The sequence below is a fragment of the Macrotis lagotis genome, chromosome 2, assembly GCF_037893015.1.
Source record: "Macrotis lagotis isolate mMagLag1 chromosome 2, bilby.v1.9.chrom.fasta, whole genome shotgun sequence".
NCBI classification, from domain to species: Eukaryota; Metazoa; Chordata; class Mammalia; order Peramelemorphia; family Peramelidae; genus Macrotis; species Macrotis lagotis.
This window is the reverse complement of record NC_133659.1, coordinates 287430538-287439544: the sequence shown is the minus strand read 5'-3', so window position 1 is coordinate 287439544 and position 9007 is coordinate 287430538. Positions and strand designations below refer to the sequence as shown.

Here is a 9007-nt window from a genome sequence, read left to right as displayed (position 1 = left end):
TAAGACACTTTTCATTAAAGGAAAGGTGATTGTAGCAGTGAGATCGTACTAGATGCAAGTGTTAACCTTTGAATCTATTGCTTAGACAAAGAAAATTACCAATATGCAGAACTACTAGTTTATAGGGGTCACTGTTATTCCAGCAACTCCCCCAAAAGGCAGGTTACCAGAGAAGGTCTGTGGGTAAAAGACTACCTTTGACTATTCACCTGTTTATATTCAGTTTAAGTGTGAGACTAAACTCACAGTAAGTTCCTGATTTCTTAGATTTTCTTTCCTGGTTCCTTTTCCTGATAGCGGTTACTGTGGTTGTGGTAATAGGGTGTTCTCCCTTTCACAAAAATACTCCTTTAGTTATTCTTCTTTTTCCTCCTATGCCATCATGCCTTGGTTCAAATTCAGCATGAGCCATAACTCCCTGGGAGGTTCCACAAACCTCTTCCTGAGAAGATCTAGGGATGTAGTAAAATATTTTGATGAAAGCGATTTTGGTTCCTTTCTTCTTGGTTTGTACAACACTCCCTTTTCCTCCTAGCCTCTTTCGCATGATCCCTTTTCTAATCCAGGTTGGAGGAGAGCAGAAGCAATCAAGTGGCTTTGTCAGGGTAACTTGTGCTTTTGCTAGAGAAAATGGACAACAGAAAACTTCACTCTGGAATTGACAGAAACAAATCAGGATTTCAAGTGGCAGGCGGATCCTGGAGTTATACAGCAGTGAGCTGGCCCTTATGGTGGGATCTGGGTTCCATCTGGTGGGCTGAGGCAGTATGACACTTTCAGTTCTCTTGCCATATTCCATGACCCCATTTCTAGCCTCTTGACTGCCATCAGGTGGCTCTTGAGGATATGACATCCTTTTGACACTTGATTCTCCCATCTGGTGGCCAAAGGGAGATATGACTACTTCTTGGTCAGTTTTTGGTCAGAATTGGTCAGAATTATATAGATTAGGAATGAAGTATTTTGTCATCAGTTAATAAGCATATATTAAATACCAGACACTCTGTAAATTCTGATGAAATACCTAAATCCAAAATGGTAAGTTGTTAGTGTACAAATATTGGAGTTGTTAACTTTTGTCATCAGGATGTGTGGAATAAGGTAGTCCATCTGTTCCCAGACAAATGTAAAAGATACTAGAAAACCATAGAGTGACTAAAGTTCAATTCAGGACTATTCTATGCTAGATCTAACTCAGGTCAGTTCAGTGATTCAGGAACAGAGCTAGAGTGGAATGAGATACATAGGGATCCCAAAATGCAATTAAAATGACTTTACTAAACACTGGATAAAAAAAAATAATTCCTAAGGTTAAAAAAATATAATAAAAAGAAAATGGCTTGTACTTATTCATGATTGTATTCATTCTGGTAAATAAATGGTCATGCTAAATCAAGAAAGATGTTTTTTATCAAGTATGCAAATTCTGTTAAAACCACCACCAAAAAATCCCCCACAGGCTGGATCTTTTATGTCTTATGGAGCAAGGAAACCAAACTAATGATGATTCAGAGAATGTCCTTTCCACTGCCTTCAGAAGAAATTAGCCCAGCTGACATAAAACATGTACTCCATTTACACATATCTCACCTGTTAGTTGGCAAGGCCTCAAAATTTTTCTAGGGGATCTTCTACTACTAAAATAATTTTATCATAAGCTGAGTTAGAGGAAGAACTTGTTACAAATATTAAAAAGATAAATACAAAAAGAAAAACAATCTTCTTAACAGTAGAATTCATATGATGGGAGCAGTTACAGATCTCATGGTACTAAAAACAACCATGATGAGCAACATCAGGAAAGTCAACAGGCCCACAATATAAATTAAAATGCCTCCAATGTCATCCCAATTACAAGTCTGGGCTATCTTTATGAAAGCAGTTAAGAGGTTATGGACCTCTTGCAAGCAACTTGTTCTAGGACATGGAGTTGATACTGGGACTCATTCCATACCATTACCTATCCATTCAGGGTTCTTCAAATTAGTTAAAACCTTCCTCAGAGTTTCATCAAGGATTGGATGATCCCAAATTTTGGTAAATGTTGAGGCCTCTACTGAGGGGCTACCCCTTTCAGTAGAGTTTGGATTGATATTTCCTTACCTGTATCCAGGGACTCATGATTATCAGCAAATCAGATAAAGATACCCCTTTCTTCCAAGTGAATTCCCATCCATTATGATTTTCAAAAGACATACAACATTTAAAAGCAAAGCACCTTCTAGGATTATATCTTTTGGTCTCCCCAGGCCTTTCTGGAAATGAGTTGTCTGAAGAAAACTAGAGAAAAGAGAACCTGTTAATTAGGTTAATTGGGGGGACCTGAACTGTTTCCTCAGATTATAGAAGGCCTAATATCAGAAGCCTGGAGGTCCCAGTGTCTTTGCAGAGAGCATATAATAAGAAGGACCTGTGAGAGTTAATTGGGATTATGTCTAAAAGTAATCCAACTTAATTTAGGCAAGTCTTATTGAAGGCTGGATCCAAGTTCTGAAGTAGCAATTTCATAACCTATTCATGAAGGACGCTAAGACACAAAGGATTGGGAAAGGCTTCCAGTTAAAAAAAAAGATAGGGTTTTAGTTGGAATTTAAGAAAGCTAGCAGGTGAAGTTGAGAGTGTTCTGAATATGGGGGGGATAGACAGAGAAAATGCTTAGACCTGGGAGAGGGAGTGTCTTGTTTGTGGAACAGACTAGTATTACTGGAATTGAAGAGAATATGTAGGGGAGTAAGAAGAGGATTTTATATTTGATCCTGGAGGTAAGAGGAAGCTACTAGAGTTTATTGAGTGGGGTGAGTGGTAGTGGTGACAGGATCAGACCTGTGCTTTGGGAAAACCATTTTAATGATTGAATGGAGGATGGATGGGAATAAGGAGAGACTTGAGGCAGGCAGACCCACCAGCAGGCAATTATAAAAGTCCAGGAATGAGGTGATAAAGGCTTGTACCAGAATGTTGAAAGTACTGGAAAGAAGGGACCAAAGTCAAGAGATGTTGCAGTAGTTTGCCAGGAATTAGGGGAAATATAATGAGGTCTGTTATAGACATGTTGAGCTTAACATGTCTCCTGGACATCCAGTATGGCTCATCCAATTCTTTGAAATAATTAGAGATGTGAGATTGGAGATCAGCTGGAAGTTGGGGGGAATTATCTATATAGAGATGGTAATTAAATGCAATGGAACTGATGAGACTTCTAAAGAAAATAGTATAGAGGGAGAAGAGAAGAAGGTTGAGGACAAGAAAAACCTGAGGGAAACCTATGGTTTCCTATCATTCACTTCCTGGGAGACTCACCTTTGACCTTGTCATTCAATTAAAGCTGCTTTCTACAAAATTTCCAGTGATCTCTTAATTGCCAAATCTTTTATTATTGTTTTTGGTTTTTGCAAGGCAATGGGGTTATGTGACTTGCCCCTCTTCTTACTCCCCTACATATTCTTAATACACAGCTAAGTATTAAAGGTCTGAGGCTGGATTTGAACTCAGGTCCTCCTGACTCCAGGGCCAGTGGTCTATACACTATGCCACCTCCTTGATCTTTATCTGCTAAATCTTATAGATCTCTTACATAAATCTTAAAGATTTCTTTTTCCTTCTCTACTTAATCTGTTCTTGAGTATTATCTCTTCCTTTCTAGGCTGTTATGAACTCTTACTGCTCTTTCCTGATTTTCCTCCTAACTGTCTGGCTACCCCTCAGGTTCCTCTTTTGGTTCATCATTTGACTTATCCCTAAATGTTGTTATTCCCTAAGATTCTTTCCTAGGTTCCCAATTCTTCTCTTTAAACATTATTTCTTGGCACCAGCCACAGCTCCTATGGGTTTAACTAGTATCTCTGTGCCAATGACTCTCAGACCTATATAGCTAGCTCCAGTCTCTCCTCCATATCTTTAAGCCCTTATTACCAAATGCTTATTGGACACTTAAAATTAGATAGCCTAGACACATCTGAAATTCAATATGCCAAATGGAACTCATTACTTTTTCTTCCAAACCTGCCCCCTTTCCTCCTCTATTTCTTTTCAAAGCACCATCTTTCTTCCAGTTTCTCAGGTTTATAATCTTGGAATTATCTTTGGCTCCTTCTTCTTCCACACCCCCACAAAGCTACTTAATTGCCAAATCTTGACATTTCTATATTCACAGTATCTCTTGCATCTGACTCCTTTTTTTTTGGCTTAGACAGCTATCACCATAATTTAGGTCCCCAAAACCTCTAGCTTGGCTTACTGTAATGGACTTGAGATGGGCTTTGACCAGTTACTGCTACAACTCCCACAGAGATATGCACTCTAAAGGCAGTGGGAATAGGAAAAAATTAACTTGGTGGGAAGAAGAAAAAAAACAAGGTTGTAAAATAGAGAAAGAAGAGAAAAGGGAGAAAAAAATTGTAAAAGATAATGCAGATATGTCTAAAGTCACGTATACCCTGTCTTAATTATTGCTCAACCAACCCATAGGCTGACACAATATCCAGTGGGAATAAAAACAGTCATAAGGAAAGGAATTGCTCCTTTGAGGGGAATTCTTAGTTTTTATCGTCTGCTATGAGATCGAGATGAGTGTAACTGTGGGGTAACGGGGGAGGCCTGTTAGAAGGCCAACTCTCTGATAGCCACTGTTATTGGGTCTAATCTTGGCTCAAGTCAGGGATTAAAAAAAAGATCAAACTTGTGATTTCACTGAAGTTCCCCTTACCAATGCAGCTTCTATATTAACTGTAATTTATAATCTTAGGGAGTTGCTTAAGAAGTCAAATGACTTACTTGAAGTTACATAGCCAGTATGTGTTAGACAAGCCTCAACTTCAACTCTTCTTGATATAGGCTTTATCTCCATTCACTATACCACACTACCTTTTTCAGGTAGTTTAGAGAATTGTTTAGAGAATAATCATTGCAATCTTCTTTCATCTTTCAGTCACCTGGCAAAAAATACACTGGGAAGAATATTAGAAAGGACTTAATAGGCTCAATAATTTCCCAGACTCAGTCATTTATTTATTTATTTATTTTTGGATATCATGTGACATTTATTAAGGCCCATTCCCATCCAGGCTCTGGGGTGCTCCAAGAGTCTTTATCCAAGTTAGAGGAGAACAGCCATCTGAAAACAATCAGAAAAGGCTGGCAGTCTCTCAGAGACAAAGAACCTTCCTCCCTGAGGCCTTCCAAAGAACACCAGGGTCCAGCCTGGGGGGCACTCTGAGGCCTGTCCACCTCACTGAAAGTCAGCATTAAACAAGGAAGAGGCCTCTCCACTCAGCTCGAAAGACCCAGGTAGTCATCCATCAGGGAGCCAATAGCAAATATATCGTTCTTATCCACTCGTGTTCCCACAATCTTGAGGAGGATTTCATCGTCCTGCTGAATCACAATGTCCTCATCCACTGTTTTGTAGCATGGGGAGTTAGAGTCGGGATCAAATTCCATCTCAGAGGGAATGGAATGGTGAGAGATGAAGCAAGACATGGGTCCAATCTCTGTGAAGAGTTCCACCTTGTTGACCTGGGTGACAACAGCATCCACAACCTCCCCCGTGAAGGGACGGAAGATGATAGCTTTATATTTGACGGGTTACAGCACGAATCCTCGACCAGGTTGGATTACCCCGGCCCCAATGTTGTCAATGGTGGTGACAGCAATCACAAAACCATACTTGCCCGTGCACATGCCCTCCACCTGGGTGAACAGCTTCTGTTTGACCATGTTGAGCAGTAGCGGGTGCAGGAGGATCTCATGCTCCAGAGAGATCTGCAGGACTGGGTGGTGGGACCGGGACCCCAGGCCCCAGGCCCCAGCCCGACCCCAGCCCCGCCTGCCTCCAGACTCAATCATTTAAATCAAAAGAATTTTTCTGGGACATCTTTAACAAAATTCAGCTTAACAAAGAAGGTGGAAATCAACTGGGAACCTCCTTCCTGATCCCCAAATCTAAGTAAATAGAGGATACCAGAAAACCACACTTGGTGGGAGCAGGAAAAAAATGAATTTCTTATTTCTTCCAATGATATACTCTAATTTCAACCCATTGTAGATGAGTTCTTGTAAAGGGCTGTCCCTGAACATTATGCAGCATCTTTAATCTTCTTCTTTTCAAATGCAAGAGTCAGGGATTTAAAAGACACTCTTCTTGAGCATTTAATAATCTCTCTGACAAACCACTCCCCAACTGACAAATGGTCAAAGGATATGCAAAGGCAATTTACAGATGAGGAGATCAAAGCGATTCATAATCATATGAATAATTGCTCTAAATCATTACTGATTAGAGAAATTCAAATTAAATCATTTCTGAGGTACCACCTTACAGCTCTCAGACTGGCCATTATGACTAGAAAGGACAATGATCAATGCTGGAAGGGTGTGGGAAATCTGGGACACTAATACATTGTTGGTGGAACTGTGAACTCATCTAACCTTTCTGGAATTATGTCCAAAGGGCAATAAAAATGTGCCTACCCTTTGATTCAGTAATACCACTACTGGGTCTATACCCTGAAGAGGTCATGAAAAAGGGTAAAAATATCACTTTTACAAGGATATTCATAGCAGCTCTGTTTATAGTAGCAAAGAATTGGAAATCAAGTGAATGTCCATCAATTGGGGAATGTTTGAACAAATTGTGGCATATGTATGTACATATGGGACACTACTGTTCTATGAGAAGCCAGGAGGAATTGGGATTTCAGAGAAGCCTAAAAAGACTTGCATGAACTGATGCTAACCAAGATAAGCAGAACCAGAACATTGTATAGCCTAACAGCAACATAGGGGTGATGATCAACCTTAATTGGCTTGCTCATTCCATCAGTGCAATAATCAGGGACAATCTTAGGGTATATCTGTGATGGAGAATACCATCTGTATCCAGAGAACTGTGGCATTTAAACAAAGACCAAAGACTATTACCTTCAATTTTTTAAAAAAGTTGCTTTATGTTCTACATAATTTTGCTATCTATAACATTTTATTTTTCCTCAAGGATATGATTTTTCTCTCAACACATTCAATTTTGATCAATGAATAGCATGGAAACAATATAAAGATTATCAGACTGCCTCCTGTGGGGGGATGGGAGGAGGGAAATGAGGGTGGGGGAAATTGTAATATTCAAAAACTTACAAAAAAAGATAGGTAGAAACTACTGTATATAACTGGAAAACAAATAAAATATTTGTATTAAAGAAAATCTCCAAGTATCAGTTTCCTCATCTGCAAAATGGGGTTAATATCCATTCTGTCTACTCATGGTGTTGATACACTAAGATGACAGTAAGATAAGGCAAATAAAAATATAAAATGTTATAAAGACACAGTTCATCATTGTTACTATTTTAAAAAATATGATTAAATTATTAATTCAGAGATGTTCAGAGTTGTTAAGGGAACTCAGAAGTCACTTAATGAAATAAGCAAGGAAGCAAGCAATTACCCCGTTACTGTAGGAACATTATCATCCCTGTCATATAGTTTATGTTGTTTTTTTCCCCCCTCTAAAAGGTAAGGAAAAACTATTACCTAATGGCATAAAATCAGGCCCTGGAGAAGTCAGTCCCCTAATGATATAGGTACAATCACCACAGTCACCACCCCCTGCCCTTCTGACCCATTTCCGGAGGATTCTGTCTCCCGGCAGAATCAAGTGTGGTATCCTTGAAATGATATAGGTAAGACTTTACTTTACATCAAATAGCCAAGTTATCTGTTGTTAACTGTTAAACAGTTCCATGTGAATCTCATCTAATTTCAATTTCAAGCCTGAACTACCAGGCAGGTCTGCATCAGTCTTGGATTAGAAAGCTCTTATATTTCACAAATGAGTAAACAGAATCCCAGGCAAGATAAATGATTTGTCCAAGATGGCATAACTAGCATTGTTGCAGAGCCAGGGATTAGATTAAATATGTAATGTAAATCAATAATTAAATTATGATTCAAATTTATTCATTTTACATAGACCTTTTCAGGAACATGTGTATTATGTAACATGAAATAGAACAGCAATGACCTAGATTTCTAAGACTCAGTATGCAGTTAGACAGTGAGCTGCATTTTATTTAAAACTACCTTATATGGTAGATGAACATTTAACCCTTTTGGCCTGGAATCCCACCCTTCTGCCTCTCCTTCACCCTGCTCCCTGCCTCTGCCTTCCACCCACTAAGACTCTAGCCTTCCACTGACTGATCTGACCCTAAAAGGGTTCTTTTTACTCTCTCTTGCCTTTCATCTAGGGCTTATGTTGTCCTGCTTAATGAATGTAGTGAGGGCTGTCCCATATATATATGTATATGTATGTGTGTGTGTAAGTATATGACATGGGGGATTTGTATAGCCAAAGGGCTGTACTCTTTAGACTCTTCTTCCCCCACCCTTTTCCAAGGGAATTTGTCAAATTAATCAGAGTCATCTTTGACCAACTCCCTCATCTTAACACACACCAAGATCTAACAGTAATCTGATTTTGGATCATTTTGCAGGGTCAAGGACTTTATGGTGCAAATCAGATAGGTCTTCAGTACCTGTGGAAAGGGTGTTCAGTTCAAGGAAGGTAGCTGGTGGGGAGGAGGGGTAGGCAGGCCTGGTTTTGAAAAGTCCACCCAAATTCTTAAAACTTTTCATCACTTTCCAGTTATAGATTCTGAGATTTTTTTCAGATTGTTAATCACTAGATTGGTATCATCTGAATTAGATTAAAAAATATTTTTAAATGTCATTCCATTAGATTGTATTTATATATAGACATAATACATTTCAGTGTTGCCTCACATTTTAGTCTTTGGATGAATTGTCTTCTGATGTGTCAGCTCTGAGGTTGCCCAAAGGCAGATAGACATAGGAACCCTGGAAGTTGTAGTACCAGGCCACCATTCCTGCCTTCCAGCCCAGCCCACACTGACATCATTTGGAGATGTGACTCCTGAAGAAAGGATCACAGTCATCTCTACCAGCTGTCACCAATGGCTATACATAAGGAAGATATAGGAGGCAGCAACAT

General features: G+C 39.2%; 1 pseudogene; it reads right to left on the bottom strand.

Annotated features, from left to right (window-relative positions):
- Nucleotides 1-5029: 5029 nt before the first annotated feature.
- On the bottom strand, nucleotides 5030-5844 carry LOC141512241 (DNA-directed RNA polymerase II subunit RPB7 pseudogene; annotated as a pseudogene).
- Between the last annotated feature and the right edge of the window lie 3163 nt (nucleotides 5845-9007).